Source organism: Panthera onca, chromosome C2 (genome assembly GCF_046562875.1).
Source record: "Panthera onca isolate mPanOnc1 chromosome C2, mPanOnc1 haplotype 2, whole genome shotgun sequence".
NCBI classification, from domain to species: Eukaryota; Metazoa; Chordata; class Mammalia; order Carnivora; family Felidae; genus Panthera; species Panthera onca.
Window position 1 is genome coordinate 85,954,937 of NC_138347.1, and position 21,005 is coordinate 85,975,941.

Sequence of the window (21,005 nt, forward strand, 5' to 3'; positions counted from 1 at the left end):
GCTTTTACCCAAAGTACTTGAAGAAACACAAAGAGAAATTTGGCAAAATGCTTACAAGATTGACTAGACGTGAAACTAGTTAGCAAAAGATGAAGTATTACTGCCTAGGTACTAACTTGGATTAGCAATAAAACAATAATGACACTCCTAAATAATAAACCTTTTCTTTTAAAAGCTAAAAAAAAAAAAGCAACTATTTTAACAGCAAACTTAATTTACATAAAAGGGAATGAAATCAATATTATGAGAAAAAATTTGCATAGCTGTATAATAAATTACATATCTTAAACAAAAGATCTCTATATTGTGCTTCTCTATCAATCTAAGATTTGATATATAAGGCAATAATTACAATGGCACTGCAAAGATAATCTAGAACATCATGTCCATGCAGATATCGCAACAATCCAACTTGCTTCCACAGGAAGAAACCACACACACTTCGATCCATCAAGAAAGGCACCAATTAGTTTTACTCTTCTCCCTCCCACCCACCCCTCAGGTTTTAATCATCTGTTGTGTAGTAACTGTTGTAAATTATGGGTAACAACAACCTTGGAACTTCAATACCAATATAAACCAATACCCCACTGCCACCTTCTTGGCAGTTTGCCATGTGTGCTATTTTAAAGTTAGGCATTAGGAGGCAGCAAATGGCTCAAAACCACAGGCAAAGATAAATGTTGTAGGAAGTTGGAAAAGAGACCTAAAGCTGCAGAGGCAGAGAAAACGGACTTCATCTTTAACACAAACTTCCAGGAATTTAGATTTGTAATGAGAAACAGTTAGAAGGGAGAGGGGTTTGGCCCTGTAGAGAGCTTTGTGAAACTATTCCATTCCCCATCTCAAAAAAAAAAAAAAAAAAAAAATGCTGATGGGCACCTTAAGGGTTAAACAACATAGGTCTTGGTATCATTTAATCTTGTTTTGTTTCTTAGCTCTAGAAACAAAGGTCTCCTGGTTGCCTACGTGTAATTCTCAGGTCACACTTGCTTTGGCAATGCCCATGCTAAGGCATATGCTGTTCAAGCCATTGCAGAGACATTAGAACTGATTCTGCCCCATATCACTTCATTCTGACTAAGGCATTTACATATTTAAAGCATGCACCATAGTTACTTAGAAATACCAATGCTGCATCTACATTTTAAAAAAGAATACTGTGACATATACTCTAATGCAAAGAATTATGTCTTCAGATAACACCTGTCTGTCTTATTTTTAGGAAGCTGAAAACGGATTTTTCACTTCCCTAAAGGAAGTAAATATCTCCAAATGAAGCATTGTTATTTTAGTTATAATGCTTGACTTAATTATAAGATGTATAGCTTAAACTGCCTTAAAAATTGCTTGATTGGCTTGTAATACCAAAACAACTCTTGCCTCTCTCTGGATATTTATTTTGAAGAAATAAGCTCATATAATTTATAGAAGAATTTTATTTCAAGCACAAATAGAAAGTTCTTAGAAAATATGACTGTTAGGAGTCAAAACTATAAATGTGTGAAGAAGATTGTGTTGTGCATGGAACAAGAAACCTTAACATCTCCAAGGATAGTTCCCTGCAATTTTTGCATTGTTTCTTAAATTGTTGTGCTAAGAATGCACACATTATGTGCCACAAAATACTTAGCTATCAGAATATACAGGATAGAGCATAGCGAAAAACACATTCAGTATTACAATAGCAATATTGTGAAAAACAGCTAAATCAAACCAAAAGTAATTTCTATCAAAAAATGCAAATGCTACACGAAACCTATTTTCCTGCTAGGCATGCGTGATGATTTCAAACCCCTCCAACAAACCAAATTTCAGCTTTAGTACAACTGACTATTAATAGGAGTTGAAGAAAATATCACACATTACTTACTGTTTTTGAGGTTCCTATGCCATCCTTCTGAAGTCAAAGGGCTGAAGAAGAATCACTGCCATGAGAAAATCTAGCAGGCAAAAAGAGGGAAAATAGCAAGCATTAGTTGTCTGAAATATTAGCATCTTCAGGTTTTCTTGAGGCACTTCCCAAAAGATCCCAAAGCAAAGAAGAAAAAGGAAAAGTTGGAGAAAAACATCACACACATCCCAAGCCGACTTTCTCCACAAACCCACGCAGCTCCAAACTTTAAAGTAAAGGCTCAAATTGTTGAGCATCCTGATTGAGCAAACATCCGACTTCGGTATCACTGGTTACGTACACAATTTCAGTAAGACGAATGCATCTCCAAAATTATGGTTACTTTAATGTATTATCCAGATTTTCCCCCTGTTTCTCTCCCTTTCTCCCTTTTCCATTCACATTTTTCTTCCTACAAAATGCACATAGGTCTGTTCTTCCTTGTACCCCAGTCAGGCCTGGCTTTGAAATGCATTTCAATCTCTCAACACAGACTGCTTTCATTGCATTTAGAGTCCCACTAAGGCCCAGCTTTAAAAGCTACTGATTCTTTTTTTCTTTAGCCTTCCTCACAAAGGAAGGGTATTTTGTAAATTACCAGCTCGTTCAGATCAACAAAAGGTACTTTCATAGAAAGCCCCATTTGATTTTGCTCAAATTTGATTACAAGGATGGAGAAAAGGAAAGGAAGTCAAAAAGAAAAACCCCAGATGGCTTTTTCATTCATCTCAGTGAATGAGCTTTATCTGTGCCTTTTGAAACTGTAGCAGTGGAAAAGCATTTCTGTTGGCTTAAAAAACTTGACAAAAATTATTGGTTTGCCATTTCTCATGTAACAGCCATTGGGAACTGGATGAAAAGACTTTTTCATGGGATCGCCTGCTTGGATCAAAATAATGGAGATTAGGTATTTCATTATAAATTACAGTGGGAGATAGAGCAGGCTGTCATATTAATAGCAACCTGCTCATGGCCTTCAATGGTAGCTATTCTCCTAGACAAAGGACCAAGGGGGTTGTCTATTGAACTTGTACTTTAGGCCTGATCAATTTTCTATCATCAAGGCAAAAGGTGAGATGACTAACAAAGGAATTCACACATGAGTGACCTCATAAGCCTACAGATAAAACAGCTTAAAGAAGCAAAATACATCCTGAAATTATGGATGATAAACTATATAAAGAAGAAGAAGACAGAGTATGAGAGCGGGAAAGGAAAGAGCAATGGTCTATAATTCTCCTCTCTCTTCTTGGCCAAATGGACACATTAAAAGCTACTTGTTTTCAGCTGCAGATAATTGCAGTGTTTGGTTTGCAGTGGTCGGCTTTAAATCCTTCAGCCCATTTTTTTTTCCCTCAGCACAGCTCCAGTCATTTCACTCGCTATTAACAACGGCATTGTGTTCAAGACAAAGCTTCCACCAAGAGTCACACTTGAAAATAAAAACTAAAAAGAATCACAAGCAACACAGGCTTCAAGATATTACACAGTAGAATGTGCGTTCGTTATTTGCTTCAGGTTACCAGCCTCTCGCCTGACTCTCCTGCACTTTCTTGGAACCTAAAGCATTTCAAAGACTAAGCTATACCTGAAACTAAAAGACACCGAATCTTAACGAAGCATAATGAAACATGCGATTCAATGAAGATTCTTTCAGAAGAGAGTGATGATAAAATACTAATCCAAAGGACCATCTGTGCAGGACAGGTGATTAATTTTCATCCAATCGCAAGGAATAATTTAGATTCCAAATTGAAGTTGGCCAAATCACTGTAGAAACTGCTAAAATTTTCTTCTCTGTTACATTTCCATGGAATTTTCTTCAACCTTCCTTTAAAAAAAAATAATCGGGATTTCTGCCCTCTTATTGTTCCTTGAATTCAGGATGGTAATAGAGAATTTATGTTCCAGAGATAAAACCCAGGCTACCAAAGGTTGCTATTACCTGGAGATATGGATACAGTGTAAGACTTTCTGCATACTACATAAAGCTAATGCAAAGTAAAAAAAAACGTGAGCAGGACACAGTTTTACTGTGCTGCATTTTTTAAAGCCAAAGAGTAGTGTAAGATTATTAATGTAAAAGGACTTTCAACTGCCTAAAAGCTTGAGAAAATACCATAAACATCACCCATGACAGCAGTTGTCAAAATAAGGCTATCTCTGAAAGGCACTCTTGACAGGAGTAATGATCCCCAGGTCTTGGGCACAAGCAGTATTAGTACACACTCACATATTTAGTAGTGATGACATAAGGAATCTGGTCATTTACATGTAGTTCAATAAAACAGGATATAATATAATCTGAGGTATATATACAAATGACTCTACATTTGCATAAAATTGTACTTACCTTGTTTTTTAGAAGAACCCTGCTTCCCTCAACTCTTTTAACTATTCAGAGAGACCCCAAATTCAAAGTTATTGAAGAGAAATTAAACAACATTGGTGGAAGCCAGTGTAAAGAAATCTCTTCCCACTATTGGTGTAAATGTGGATGGGTATCAATTTTCCAGAGGGTAACTGGACAGCATTCTTAAAAAGTTTGAAAGCGGAGCACCTGGGTGGCTCAGTAGGTTGAGCATCCGACTCTTGATTTCAGCTCAGGTCATGATCCCAGGGTCATGGGATCGAGCCCCGTGTTGGGCTCCATGCTCTGCTTAAGATTCTCTCTCCCTCTCCCCTTCTACCCCTCTCCCCAGCTTGTGGTCTCTCTCTCTCTCTCTTAAAAAAGAAATTGAAAGCCTTCATAACTCTTGACCTAGTTATCCCACCTCTAGGAATCTTCCCAGTAGAAACTATCAAAAATGCAGATAAAGATTTTTTTTTCCATGAAGACACTTATACAGTGAGTCAGACAGTAATAGGATAGTGACTAGGACTACAAGTTCTAGAGCGAGTAGCTGAGTTCCAATTACAGCCTGACCAACTTCCAGTTACAACCTTGTAATGTTGTAATTAACCTCCCTCAGTTTTCTCACCTGTGAAATGTGGATCTCAAAAGTGTGTTATGAGAATTAAATGAGTTAATATATACAGAGCATTTAAAAAGTGACTAACACATACTAAGTACTGAATAAGTATTAGGTATTATCTGGAAACAAATAATTAAGGTAACAAATCTGTAAAATTGTTAACTAAATTGTGATAAATACAATAGAATGCAATATGCCCATTCAAGATCATGTTTCTTAATAACATGCAAAAACACTCATACTGAGTAAAAAAATTCAGTATTCAAAAATCTCTATGTGATATCAAATATACCCATACAATATTTATGTGCATTAAAAGTGGCAATAGTATTTATCCTCAAATAATGTAGAACTAGGAGGAGCCCCAAAGAGCATGCAGCATTTATTTAATACAGGTAGGCTAGGCTATGGGGAAAGTCAGAATCTATACTAAAGTTCATCTTCGTGCTCAACCCTAAGATCTAGAAATGAGATGTGCTTCAACAACCGGGAAGTAAGCTTACACTCTAAAATGCAAAAAAAGTAAAATCTAAGTATAATAGATCCACGAAATTCCCACCCAAAGAAGCTGTCAGTATGTGGGTTACCAAGGGCATTTGATGACAGGGAATGCAGCAAAATGACTCAGGGATAAACTTGGGAAGATACACACATGCCAACGTATACAGGATGTGTGTAACACAAACAGCTTTGATTCAGTTGGGGGCAAAGGACAAGGTCAAGGAATCATAAACATAAAAAGTTTCAACAACAGGGCCAGAGGAGTGGCCTAATCAATTGCAGCGGCTGCTAAACATAGAGACTGTAGGGTGCAGCCAAGTTAAGGACTCACTATGGGAATGTGTAGAAAAGGGAGTAAAGCATTTGTTGGTTTCCCTCCTCCTAGCCATAGGGAGCTAGAACCTGAAGACAGAAAGGGAGGTGTATGGAAGAGTAGAATCTCTGCTCCTTGCTGAGCCTTTAGTCAAGCCTGAATTAGGGGATGGGGAAAGGATAGGGAAATGGGGAAGCCTAGTATTTATTTGAGCTGTGCTAGTCTTTAGTAACAAAAAGTGACTGGAAAATTACCAGAATCTCCCAAGATATTATTAAGAGGCAGGAATGTGACAGAGCATAGTTGAAGGTGAAGAAAACAAAACCAAATTCAGATTACTCAGTACATGACTTACACGTGTATTATGCCTTTGTTGCAAAAAAAAAAAAAAAGTGTCAAAGCTAAGGGCTAGGCTTTTCAAGAAATTTCAATTAATAAGAAGCAATGTTCAAAAATATAAAAATGCCATATGATCCAACAATTCCACTTCTGGACATATATCCAAAAAGAACTGAAAGCAGGGACTCAGACAAATACTTGTCCATTCACATTTAGACCAACATTATTCACAGTGGCCAAAAAGTAGAAGCAACTCAAGTGTCCATAGACAGATGAATGGACAAACAAATTGTGGTATATTCAATGGAATATTATCCAGTCTTAAAAAGGAAATTCTCATACATGCTGCAACATGGATGAATCTTGAAGATATGCTTAGTGAAATAAGCCAGACACAAAAGGACAAATATTGTATGATTCCACTTATACAAAGTACTTAGAGTAGTCAGACTCACAGAGACAAAGAGTAGAATGGTGGTTGCCAGAAGCTGGGGTAGAGGAAGAATTTGGAGTTATTGTTTAATGGGTACAGACTGTCAGTTTTGCAAGATAAAATGAGTTCTGAATATGGACAGTGGTGATAATTGCACAACAAAGTGAATGTACTTAAAACCACTGAACTGTACACATTAAAATGGTAAATTCATGTTATGTATATTTTACCACAATTAAAAGAATACTATGGGTAAATAAATAAGAATATTAAAATGTTGCTTCCTGAACTCAACTCTTTTATCTTACTATCATCCAATGGCAAGGAGAGGAGAGAGAAAAGGAAAGGGAGGGGACGAGGGAGGGAGATACAGTGAAAGAGAGAGAAACAGAGAGACAGGGAGAGAGGGGAAAGGGAAGGCCTGCTATATGCAGTTGTGCAATCTGTATACTTCATCCAGAAGCCATGGGGGGAAAAAGAAGGTAAAATCCAGCCGGAAGTTAATGGTGACCAAGTGGTATATCCAGGGACTAGAGTTCAACAGTTGGGAGAAAGGGCACAATTTTGTAACTTACACACCCAGAAAGAACATCTTTTATTAATCTGAAGCATGACATTGTATGTGCTGAAGCCTTGGAAGGGAGCCAGACTGGTATGTGGACAGATTAAGAATAATCATTTAGGGGCGCCTGGGTGGCGCAGTCGGTTAAGCGTCCGACTTCAGCCAGGTCACGATCTCGCGGTCCGTGAGTTCGAGCCCCGCGTCAGGCTCTGGGCTGATGGCTCGGAGCCTGGAGCCTGTTTCCGATTCTGTGTCTCCCTCTCTCTCTGCCCCTCCCCCGTTCATGCTCTGTCTCTCTCTGTCCCAAAAATAAATTAAAAAAAAAAAAAAAAAAAAAAAAAACGTTGAAAAAAAAAAGAATAATCATTTAGATTGAGTGGCAGAGTTCGTTATGTGCTCTTTTTTTAAGTGTTATTTTTTATTTATTTTTGAGAAAGAGCATGCGAGTGGGGGTGGGCGGGGGTATGCAGAGAGAGAGGGAGAGAAAGAGAATCCCAAGCAGGCTCCACACTGTCAGTGCAGAGCCTGATGGAGCCTGACTCGGGGCTCAAACTCATGAACCATAAGATCATGACCTCAGCCAAAATCAAGAGTCGGATGCTTAACCAACTGAGCCCCGGTGACGTACTCTTTTTTTTTTTTTTTTTAATTTTTTTTTTTCAACGTTTTTTATTTATTTTTGGGACTGAGAGAGACAGAGCATGAACGGGGGAGGGGCAGAGAGAGAGGGAGACACAGAATCGGAAACAGGCTCCAGGCTCCGAGCCATCAGCCCAGAGCCTGACGCGGGGCTCGAACTCACGGACCGCGAGATCCTGACCTGGCTGAAGTCGGACGCTTAACCGACTGCGCCACCCAGGCGCCCCAGTGCTCTTTATAAATGAATTGGCCACCAATTCCCTGGGATAACCTTCTGCCTGGGACTTTCATCACTGTCCTCTTCACATGCCCTTCCTTGCCGTCAATAAAACCAGCATTACATCATACACCAAAGCATATGATATGACATGAGTAAAATAATATGTAATATATAATTTGGCTTCTCTAAATGAGACAACATAAATTAACTCCAGGTCTAAAACACGTGCTCTTCACTTTTCAGAACTGTAGGGAACACTGTTCTTACAACCAATTCTCTAAGGATGGTATTTAAAATTTACATTCCAAACCCTGACTTTCCACCCAAACTCATGCCATACTTCAGGTAAAGCTACAGGACATTTTTAAGCATATCCAAAATATCTCTTTGCCCCATCGCATCAAAAATAGCTCCCTTTCCTAACTTCTCTGATTCTGTTCATGTGTGACCCAAAGTGCCCAGACACACAACATTGGCAATATATTTGAATCCTTCTTTTCTTTTGCACCTTACAGTCAATCACATGGATCCATTTTCTCCTTGATATGTTATATCCAGACCTCCCAGGTCTTTCCTAAGGTCGTATATAGTTCTGAAAATGTAATCGTTTCTCAGGGCTCTTTATTTGATACTCTTGTCTTCTCTCTCTATGGCCTCATTCAGGAAAAGCAGTGATTCCCTTGATTAACTCTCACTGTCTATCAACTTGCTCATTTATCTTTCTTGAAATTCTTCCTCTATGGCTTCTTGGACTCCAACCACTTACTTCCTTGATTCTCCAATCCCTTCCATTCTGTGTTCCTGACTCCACCACCTTCAATGAGGGACTCTCCCTCATCTCTAAAAAACTCTTTGACTTAATCCTCTTCATACCACACATCCCTGGCCACTTCTCCTGCTTCAGGATCACCTATGATGTGTATGCTAATGACTCCCAGATCCACTCTCCAGCACTAGTCCTAAAGCTAGCTCAATTTCAAGTTGTCTTCCACAACTCTGTAGGGAATGAGGGAGCAAGTGAGAGAGTGAGAGTGGGTGAGAAGGGGAAAGAGAAAGAGGGATAGGGAAAGAGAGAGAGGAGAGAGAGAGTGGGTGTGTAAGTCCAAACATGAATTCTTCCCTTTCTATAGTGGTAAAATGCAACACTCAGTTTCTCCAGCAACAAATGCTCATCCTTGTTGGTTCTTCTGTCTCAGCCTCTAATTAATTACCAAAACCTTTGAATTACATCTTACAAATTTCTCTACGGTTTCTTCCTTTCTTCTCAAACACATTCCTATTACTCTAATTAGGATCTGAAGCAGCTCTGACTTATGCAACTATAGTAACCTTGAGACTAGGCCCCTCCCTCATCCTCCACCTGGCCATTACAATAATGTTCTTAAAGGAAACATCTACCCATGTCACTGCTCTAATTAAACCTTTAAAGGTACTTCATGCTACAGAGCCTTGCTAACCAAAATGCATCACCCGGAACCTTGTTAGAAATGAAGAAAATGGGAAAACAAAAAAAGAAAGAAAGAAATGCAGAAATTGAGATCCTTCTCCGGGTCTACTGAATCAGATCTACATCTTAACAAGATCTCCAGGTGATTCAGATGTCCATTCACCTTTGAGAAACACTGGTCTAAAGAATAAGGTACTATTATAGCTTCACCCATAGGGCCTTCAAAACCTTCACAAACTGGTGCCCATATATCTGCCCAATTTCAACTTCAGCCCCTTCCCCTCCACACCACCTTCCCCTCCACACCACCTTTCCTGCCTTGGGGCCTTTGTACAAGCCATCCTTTGCCAAGAACACCCTTCCCTACTTCACCTGGCAATATCTGATTCATCTCTTAAGACTTGGCCAAAGTGTCACATCTTACAATCTATCAAGACCAGAAGTTTTATTTCAAGAGAATAAAAAAGAATAGGCAATGTTAGAATACAGTGTCTGTACTAAACATAAAGTATTTTTATGAAAAGAATTTTTTTCAATTTTATGTGTGTAGATGCATAGTGGTCATGATCTACAGTACATTTCTTACTGCAGATAAAAAGCAAAAATTCCTTCTCTAAGTTCAGAGGTTTTGTCAGAAGGGCCTCAGAGTTTTGCCATGTGTGCATACCTCTTTATAAAACTGATTGGATTTTATAAAAGTATATTTTTGTATGTCTGTTTCCCCATCATACCATTGGTTCCTTCAGGGTGAGCTACGACTTTTCTATCTTTGAAAACCCAAATACTAGTACAATCAATGTTTTTTGGATGAATGAATGAGTGAATGAATGAATAACAGTATTAATGAAATAAGTCCACTATTGTTCAAGAAAAGATCAATAGTTTCTTATGTTGAGGCAGGGAGTAACAGAGAGACAAGAGTCACACCTTTGGGAGGTGGTCCAGGGTCCAAGAAAAGGCTGTGAGCTTCAGCTAAACTGACTCCAGTTTTGAGTCCCTATTTTGTCCCTTATGACTGTGAAAACTTGAACAACTTACCTACCCTCACAGAGTCTCAACTTTCTCCTCTGAAAAATGGTTATATTATATATTCAATTTTCCAGGTGAGATAATGTTACATGAAGTGCTAACCACATTCTCTAGAACATAGTGAGTACTCTGTAATTCTGTATTGGATCGGAATTAAATATGATAATATCTACCATACATCTGTTACATTGTAGGAATTCATGAATAGTAATGACTGTAGCTGGGCAATTTACTGGGGTTTTTAATATGGCAGAATAACCTATTGAAAATAATTAATAAAATAATCTCATTTTACATAATAATTATAAATGTTTGTATAAATTTATATAAATATTTATGTAAAGAATACATAAAATAACTTCTTATTTTAACTAGGGAGAAAAAAGGGAACTCCCATCCCCAATAAGAGAGTATCTTACTTTATTTACTTTCTCTATAGCACATATAACTTTTAGCTATTATATAATCGTTACTTGTGTATTATGTTTATTATTTAGCATCTGTCTCCTCAGCCAGAATATAGGCTATGAAGACACAAATTGTTTAGAGTAGGAACCAGTGAAAGAAGTAGAGATATATAACCTGCACTGGAGGAACCCCTAGAGGACTCTACAAACAGAGATGAAGATACACAGACATGGACATCGACTGTGATACAAGTGTGGAGATAGATGCGGAGGTAGCTGTGGTTGTAGATGCGGGTACAGATGTAGATGCATCTTCTCTCATGGAGAAGGGCAATAGATTTGGTCTATATAGCTCCTTAAGTCAAACTGAAATTAATGAACAAAAGCTACAGAGAAAAATTTCGTATCAACATTTTAAAAAGTTTCTAATATTAACATGGTCCAGACAAGGAACAAAGTCATTTAGGGGTTGATCCCTAACACTTATAGTGTTCAGACAGAAACTAAACTGCTGTTTTGGTTGAAGGTTATAAAGAGAACACAAGTATTGTTTCATTTACCTAGATGTGTGTCAAGAAATACAAAGGGGCTACCTGCAAAAAAAGTTAGTCTGCCACAGTTTCATGAATGGTTGTTAAATAAGAAATGCCCTTTTTCGTTCTTTTATCTCTGTGGTAAGGATCTCACTGATGTCTTCTATTCTTTTCTCAAGTCCAATGAGTATCCTTATGATTGCGGCTTTAAATTCCCCATCAGGCATGTTACTTACATCTATTTCGCTTAGATCTCTGGCTGTATGAAGTGCCGAATCACTATATTGTACACCTGAAACTTGTATTACACTGTATGTTAACTGGAATTTAAATAAAAACAAAGAAAAACAAAAAAAGTCTACTAAGATGAAGATTCCTTAAAAAATTAAAAATAGAAATCCATATGATCCAGTAAATTCCACTACTGAGTATTAATCCAAAGAAAACAAAAACACTGATTTGAAAATATATATGCACCCTTATGTTTATTACAGCATTATTTACAATTGCCAATATACAAAAGCAACTTGTGTCCAATTGATAGATTAATAGATAGAGATGTGGAATGGAATATTACTCACCCCATCACCATCTGCAACAACATGGATGGACTTAGAGGGTATTATGCTAAGCAAAATAAGTCAGACAGAGAAAGAAAAATACCGTATGATTTCACCTATATGTGTAATCTAAAAAAGCAAAACAAATGAACAAACAAACCAACGAACTAAAAGAGAAGCAAGACTCATTAAATACAGAGAATAAACTGGTGGTTGCCTGAAGGGAAGAGATGGGAGGGTGAGTGAAATAGGTGAAGGGGATTAAGAGGTACAAACATCCAGTTATAAAATAAAAGTCACATGATTTCGGCTCAGGTCATGATCCCAGGGTTGTGGATGGAGCCCTGCGACAGGCTCCACACAGTGTGTGGAGCTTAAGATTCTGCTTAAGATTATCTCTCTCCCTCTGCCACTCTCCCCTGCTCACACATGCTCACTCTCTCTCTGTCTCTCTCTAAAGTAAAAATAGATGAATGAATAAAAATAAAAGTCACAGGGATGGGGGTGCCTGGGTAGATCAGTTGATTAAGCAATCAATTCTTGGTTTTGGCTCAGGTCATGATCTCATGTTTCATCAGTTTGAGCCCTGTGTCAGGCTCTGCGCTGATAGCATGGAGCCTGCTTGGGATTTTCTCTCTCCCTCTCTCTCTGCCCCTCCCCCACTCATGTTCACGTGCACTCCCTCTCTCTCTCTCTCTCTGTCTCTCTCAAAATAAATAAATAAACAAACATTTTTTTTAATCATGAGGATACACAAATGAACTACTGGGACCTCATCAAAATAAAAAGCTTCTGCACAGCAAAGGAAACAATCAGCAAAACTAAAAGGCAACCAATGGAATGGGAGAAGATATTTGCAAACCACATATCAGATAAAGGGTTAGTATCCAAAATCTATAAAGAACTTACCAAACTCAACACCCAAAAAACAAATAATCCAGTGAAGAAATGGACAAAAGACATGAATAGGCATTTCTCCAAAGAACACATCCAGATGGCCAACCGACACCTGAAAAAATGCTCCACATCACTCATCATCAGGGAAATACAAATCAAAACCACAATGAGACACCACCTTACACCTGTCAGAATGGCTAACATTAACAACCCAGGCAACAAAAGATGTTCGCGAGGATACGGAAAAAGAGAATCTCTTTTGCATTGTTGGTGGGGACGCAAGCTGGTGCAGCCACTCTGGAAAACAGTATGGAGGTTCCTCAAAAAATAGAACTACCCTATGACCCAGCAGTTGCACTACTAGGTATTTATCCAAGAGATACAGGTGTGCTGTTTTGAAGAGACACGTGCACCCCCATGTTTATAGCAGTGTTATCAACAATAGCCAAAGTATGGAAAGAGCCCAAATGTCCATCGAAGGATGAATGGATAAAGAAGATGTGGTATATATATATATACACATACATACAATGGAGTATTACTCGGCAGTCAAAAAGAATGAAATCTTGCCATTTGCAACTACGTGGATGGAACTAGAGGGTATTATGCTAAGCAAAATTAGTCAGAGAAAGACAAATATCATATGCCTTCATTCATATGAGGACTTTAAGACACAGAACAAATGAACATAAGGAAAGGGAAGCAAAAGTAATATAAAAACAGGGAGGGGGACAAAACATAGGAGACTCTTAAATATGGAGAACAAACAGAGGGTTACTGGAGGAGGTGTGAGAGGGGGGATGGGCTAAATGGGTAAGGGGCACTAAGGAATCTACTCCTGAAATCATTGTTTCACTATATGCTAACTAATTTGGATATAAGTTAAAAAAATAAAATTAAAAAAATCATGGAGATAATGAGGCACCTGGGTGGCTCAGTCAGTTAAGCATCTGACTCGGTTTTGGCTCAGGTCATGATTTCTTGGATTCATAAGTTCAGGCCTTGTGTTGGGCTCTGTGCTGACAGCACAGAGCCTGCTTGCAATTCTCTCTCTCCTTCTCTCTCTGCCCCTTCTCCTCTCTCAAAATAAATAAATAAAACTTAAAAAAAATCATGGGATAAAAAATAGAGCATAAGGAATATAGTCAATAAGATTGTAATAACATTGTATGGTGACATGGTTAACTACACTTACCGTGGTGAACATAGTATAATGTGTAAAACTGTCAAATCACTATGCTGTACACCTGAAACTATCATAACATTGTATGTCAACTATACTTCAATTAAAAAATGTTTAGATAAAAAAGATAAATGCCTACTAATGGTAATAACAGAATAATAAGCAAGCTTATAGATGCTCTGCAGTTCTGCTCAACTTCAGTTCTTAAGCAAATTTACTTAATGTTGTATGCCTTGAACACATTTAAATATTAAGATGTTAGAAAAATATAAAGTTCCATTACTGGTACTCCATTAATAACAAATTGAAGTAATTTCAATATTTCTATCATCTAAAAAGGATCTTGTCAAGAAAATAATATAAATAAAATTGAAATGGATGTGCTCAATCTACCAGGGAATAAAAATTTCAACAATTGAAGAAACATTATAAATTATAAATATAAATATAAAATTATAAATACTTGCTATGCTCATTAAAATCACCTTATCAACCATTAAAGTAGGTCTTAAAGGATCTCTACTTGGTAGCATTTTCTTAGTCTAGTTTGGGATGCTTTGTGAATTTCAAAGTAATAAAACTTATTTCCTTGAAAATGTTACATAACTCAAACTATTTAAGTTAATTTTGCAATCAGTCTGATTTAACAAACTGTCCCAATCAAAATTCAAAACACTTCTATTTACGTTAATGGCTAATAGTGATACCAATCAAGGCAGAGTTATTTAAACAATGAAACAACTTTGGTATCAGAGCAAAATCAAATTGATTTGGAAACACAGATAGCTATATGTTATGATAGCTGTATATACTAATGCTACCTGCATACATCTTAGATAAATAGTATTTATTAACAAGAATCACGAGTTGTCAGTACGGGCATGATCTAGCATCTGCCCATCCCTACAATACCATCTCCCAAAGCTCTTTCCCTTGCCCACTTGCCTCTTGACACCCTGGTAATATTTTTCTTCTTATAATACATAAATTTATGCTAGAGCCTCTGCCTAGAATGTTCTTTCTGCAGCTCTTCTCATGTCAAACTCATTCTTATCCTACCAATTTCTCTTTTGATGTCCACACCTCAGAAAACATTTCCTTGATATTCCAGCACCCATCCTGCCCTATGTAAACTTGCTGCTCTCCATCTCCCTCTCAGAATTTTTTTTTAATGTTTATTTATTTTTGAGAGAGGGAGACAGAGGGCGAGCAGGGGAGGGGTAGAGAGAGAGGGAAGCACAGAATCCAAAATAGGCTCCAGCCTCCGATCTGTCAGCACAGAGCCCAACACGGGACTCAAACCCACAAGCCGTGAAATCATGACCTGAGCGAAAGTTGGATGCTTAACCGACTGAGCCACCCAGAAGCCCCAACCCTCTCAGAATCTTGTTTGTGGCCTTTATGGTGCCTGTCTCAAATTACTATTTACTATAGCTTATTTTTTTTATTCTGTATTCACTCTATTGTAAACTCCATGGGGAAGGAACCATGTGTGTCTCATTCATTCCTATGTCCCTAAAACTCAATACAGAGTTGAATACTCAGTAGAAATTCAGTATATCTACACTGAATGAATGAAGAAATGAATGAATATAACAAAACTATAGTCATTCCTCAATTTCAAAGGTGGTGGACCACCTTTGACCACACACACACACACACACACACACACACACACACACACACAGAAATCTTACCTGAACCTCTATACTACAAAATGATGCTGAGAAAGTAAAATAGTATTTAAATTAATTCAACTAAATTATTGCTTCTGGCAGACAATATCACTCATAAAAAGTGAGACACACCTCAAACTGAAAGCATTTTATTAATTCTTCCTGGTCAAGTATAAATAGAAACGTATGTCCCACCTAGGGTTTGCCACTTACAACAAGGGGAGCCAGGTTAAAGAGGTGGCAAGGCCAGGAGATGGCCCTACTCTGACAGAGACACAGATGCAACAGTGCAGTCCTCACACTAAATGCTGACATTGATCTTGATGATGGTGATGATAACGACGATGATGACAACAATGATAGGAGCAACATTTGTCAAGCATTTGCTATGCGCCAGATAGTGTTCTAAGTGCTTGGCATATACTAGATCCTTTAGTTCTTACAACAACCTTACAGCTATCCCCACTTCACATATGAGAACTTCCAAGGCTTCGTCAATTAGAGCAAGCACTTGAATTTACAAAATGTCACACAGTTAAGAAGAGTAAGAGCTGAGATTTAATCCTAGGTACTTTGATCCTATATGCCCACATTTATCTCTATTAAAGAAAAACCAAAATATTCTGTTTGAATATACCACTAGACCAAACACTCATAGTCACGCAAAAAAACTTACACTGTCCTGACTTACCTGAAATGCTCTGACCTGAAACAAACTTAAGCTTTCTTCATGTCTTTATGCCATGACCTTACAGCTTCCTAGACAATCAGCTATAAACAAGTTCATTATGCAATGAAAAGGAGTGAGTTTTTAGTAACCAATCACAAGAGAAAACAATATACTTACTGTACTCACTGCAGTAACTACCGAAAGCTCAGCTCCAATCACTGGTAGCAGTCAGCTTCTCGCTCAATAAAATATTCATATCAAGCAAAGCTCTCTGAATTTTCTTTTGACATTTCTAAGTATGTAAAAATATTTTAAGACATACCAAGAAGAAAGTGTACCTTATATGGTAATAAGCATAAAATGATGAAACAGGACCTGCCAGGACTTTGCAGCCATGGGGGATGCTCACATTTCTTATTGGGGAAATCCACACTGGTTTAGCTCCAATAACAAGGTTATTTTTTTACCAAATGGATAAGAGTAACACTTTCCTGAGTATCCCAGAAGGACAGACAACACAGAAATAGACCAAAATAAAATATCAGATGGCCAGAACAAAAACTACTTAGATAAGAGAGAGGGGAAGGAGAGAAAGAAGGTGAGAAAGAAGGAAAAGACATGCACTGTCATGTGAGTCAACAAATAGAGCAGGCAGCCAACATTTTGCAAAACATCTTTAGAGAAAATTAAAGGCACCTTGGTAATACTACTTATAGAGATTTTGAATTCAGGGGTGCCTGGGTGGCTTAGTTAGTTAAGCATCTGACTTCACCTCAGGTCATGATCTCAGTTGTGAGTTTGAGCCCTGCGTCAGTCTCTGTGCTGGCAGCTCAGAGCCTGGAGCCTGGTTCAGATTCTGTGTCTCCATCTCTGCCCGTGCCCTGCTCATGCCTCTGTCTCTGTCTGTCTTTCTCTCAAAAGTAAATAAACATTAAAAAAAATTAAAGATTTTAAATTCAGGGGAATTTGAGATAAATAGGAAGTACCAGAAAATAGTATTCTATTAGTTTTCTGTGCCTACTGTCACAAATGACCACAAATTTGGTGGCTCAAAACAATAGAAGTTTATTCGCTGCAGTTCTGGAGGCCAGAAATCTGAAATCAGTATCACTGGACCTAAAACAAATTGTTGGCGTAACTGCATTCCCTCCAGAGATTCCAGTGGAGAATCCACTCCTTCCTTCTTCTAGTTTCTTGTGGCTGCCAGCACTTCTCGACTTGTGGTCACATCACTCTGATCATCTAAGGCCAGCATTGTGAACCTTGCTCTGTGTATATAAAACTTCTTCTGCCTCCCTTCTATAAGGATTGTTTTTCATAATACTTTAAATTATTCTGGAAATTAAAGCCAGCATAATTACTGTAGTTTAATTCATAAAAAGTTTTTTTAAATTAATTCTATTAATTGTATCTAATTTTATTCCATAACCTGTGTTCAATCAATCTTGAAAAAAGAATCTTTCCTGTCTTTATTGAATTCTAGGCTGAAGTGCCAATTCAAATACACTTATGTAGGAGAAGAAAGAGAGGGCTTCTCTTTTCTACTTTATTAGAATCCCAGGAAAAATGCTCTCATAGGCCAAAATAAGCAAGAAAGACAGCTTTTTCTGATTGGAGCAGGGAAGAAGAATCTTCAATCTACTACCAAAAGAAGAAAGGAAGGTGTGCTGGGCAGATAAAAACCACAGAAGTCCAGTGCACTCTATGCCAGACCACACACACCTATTATAATACACCCATCCCACATATACACATACTCACAACAGAAAAGTACTCACTCCTCCCACAAGCGCAACAATCCAAAGCTGCGTCTTCTTTCTGCATCTAGCCAGAAGTTCAAAATCTGAAGGTAATATAGGCTTTCCTTCTTTAGATCCAGGCATGTCTCCTCTTGACCTTGTCCTCTTTAGCTCAGTGTCTAGCCCAGTGGTTAAAAGCATCAGACTGCCTCAGCTGAAATCATGGCTCCACCTCTTAACAGTGTGTGATTTGGGACAAGTAACCCAACTTCTCTGTGTCTTAGTCTACTCACTTATAAAATGGGAATACTGGTAGTATCTACTTCATAGAGTTGTTTTAAGCATTTAATCAGAGAAAATGTATGAAACACAAAAAGTAAGCATTCAATAAGTGTTAGGTGCTGTGGTTGTTATCATTTTAGATGATACAGATACAACATTAAACAAAACAGCAACTCCATAGAACTCAGGGAACTCAAATTCTAGCAGGGGAAATAGAAAAATTAGACAATTAAACAAACAAATAAATAAGACCCTCTTAATTTCTGACTTAGCTTTTCAAACTCAGAATGAAGCCTTTATCTCTTTTTTCACTTACCTGGCTATTGTTGAACATTTAAATTGAGGTGAAGCTCTTTACAGTGATGTGAAGGTTGTGCAAAATAAACCAAGTAAAAAGAGGAGGCAGAACAGTATATACTGTATGGTAAAAACCCTGATTATAGTAAATACACATATACATTATAAATACCTTTGTTTCTGCATTAAAATGGCAGAAAGGATATACAGACTGCTAATAATTACTGGCAAGTTAGAGAGTTGGCAAAGACTTTTTTTACTTTTCTAAGTAAACATGTAATATTATTTTAATGAAAAAATGTTTATAAAATTTTAATCTAAAAGATTCTGATGGTTAGGATTGAGAAAAACAATCAAAATCTATTTAATCGTGCATACTATTATAGCCCTTTGTAAGAATTAAGCTTGTTTCTTTCATGTATGTATGTTAAAACTAAATCTTCAAAGTTTACTGAGCACCCTTCCTCCTAAACCCTTATTATCTTTTTACGCAATAATAGCAACATACTGTCTTTCATTTAAAAGACAATTGTTTGGGGTGCCTGGGTGGCTCAGTCAATTATGCGTCCAACTTCTGCTCAGGTCATGATCTCACAGGTTGTGGGTTTGAGCCCCGCATCGGGCTCTGTGCTGACAGCTCAGAGCCTGGAGCCTGTTTTGGATTCTGTGTCTCCCTCTCTCTATGCCCCTCCCCCACTTGCAGTCTGCCTTTCTCCCTCTCAAAAATAAATATTAAAAAAATTGTTAAAGAAATGTTCAACATGATACACCAATAAGAGAAAGGATTTTTTAAAAAAACAAGATTATTTCAGTAGATGCAGAAAAAACATTTGACAAAGTACAATATCCATTCATGATTTAAAAAACCCTCAACAATGTAGGTTTAAAAGGAACATACCTCAACATTATAAAGGCCATATATAAAAAACCCACAGTGAACATCATGCTCAATGGCAAAACACTGAGAGCATTTCTCCTAAGATCAGGAACAAGACAAGGATGTTCCTTGTCACCACTTTTATTGAAAATAGTTCTGGAAGTCCTAGCCATAGTAATCAGAACAAAAAAAAGAAATAAATGGTAAGTAAGAAGTAAAATTTTCACTATTTGAAGATGACATGATACTATATATAGAAAACCCTAAAGACTCTACCAAAACACGACTAGAAATGATAAATGAATTCAGGAAGGACATAGGATACAAAATCAATGTACAGTTGTATTTCTATACAATAACAGTGAAACAGCATAAAGGGAAAGCATGAAAACAATCCCATTTACAATCAAACCAAAAATAATAAAATACTTAGGAATAAACTTAACCTAGGAGATGAAACACCAGTGCTCTGAAAACTATAAAACACTGATGAAAGAAATTGAAGATGACACAAATAAATGGAAAGGTATTTCATGCTCATGAACTGGAAAAACAAATATTGTTAAAATGTCTATACTACCCAAAGTAATCTCCAGACTTAATGCAATCCTTATCAAAATACCAACACATTTTTCACAGAACTAGAACAAATAATCTTAACTTATTATGGAACCACACAAGATCCCAAATAGCCAAAGCAGTCTCAAAAAGAAGGGACAAAACTAGAGGTATCAAGTCACAGATTTCAAGATATACTACAAAGCTCTAGTAATCAAAACAGTATGGTACTGGTACAAAAAACAGTGATCAATGGGACAGAATAGAAAGCCCATAAATAAACACTTATGGTCAATTAATCTTTGACAAAGGAGACAAGAATATGCAATGGGAAAAACAAATAGTGTTGGAGAAACTGGGCAGCTATATGCACAAGAATGAAACCAGACCACTTTCTCACACCATACACAAAAATAAACTCAAAATGGATCAAAGATTTAAATGTCAAACCTGAAACCATAAAAACTCTAGAAGAGAGCACAGGCAGTAATTTCTCTGACATTGACCATGGTAACATTTTGCTAGATATGTCTCCAGAGGCAAGGGAAACAAAAACAAAACCAAACAAAAAACTATTGGGACTACATCAAAATAAAAACTTCTGCACAATAAACAGTCAACAAAACTAAAAGACAGACAACTACTGAATGGGAGAAGATATTTGCAAATGGCATATCCAATCAAGGGTTCATATCCAAAATATAAAGAATTTATAAAACTCAACACCAAAAAAAAATGTAATTAAAAAATGGACAGAAGACATGAACAGACATTGCTCCCAAGAAGACATCCAGATGGCAAACAGACACATGAAAAGATGCTCAAAATCACTCATTATCATTGAAATGTAAATCAAAATCACAATGAGATATCACCTCACACCTGTTGGAACGGCTAAAATCAAAACCACAGGAGTGCCAGTGTGGCTGTGGGTTCAGTGTCTGACTCTTGATTTTGGTTCAGGTCATGATCTC

The 21,005-nt window shown here is 37.4% G+C and overlaps 1 long non-coding RNA gene across 6 annotated transcripts in view; it reads right to left on the reverse strand.

Annotated features, from left to right (window-relative positions):
- The window catches only part of LOC144617434 (uncharacterized), a 728,263-nt gene that overhangs the window by 519,140 nt on the left and 188,118 nt on the right, over positions 1-21,005 (reverse strand). For 5 of the 6 annotated variants that reach the window (XR_013557981.1, XR_013557980.1, XR_013557974.2 and 2 more), the window contains one exon: positions 1,874-1,943. This is a non-coding gene — a long non-coding RNA (uncharacterized LOC144617434). Of the gene's footprint in view, positions 1-1,873; positions 1,944-2,195; positions 2,304-21,005 lie in introns of those variants that run through there. The other variant, XR_013557975.1, reaches the window with a different exon arrangement.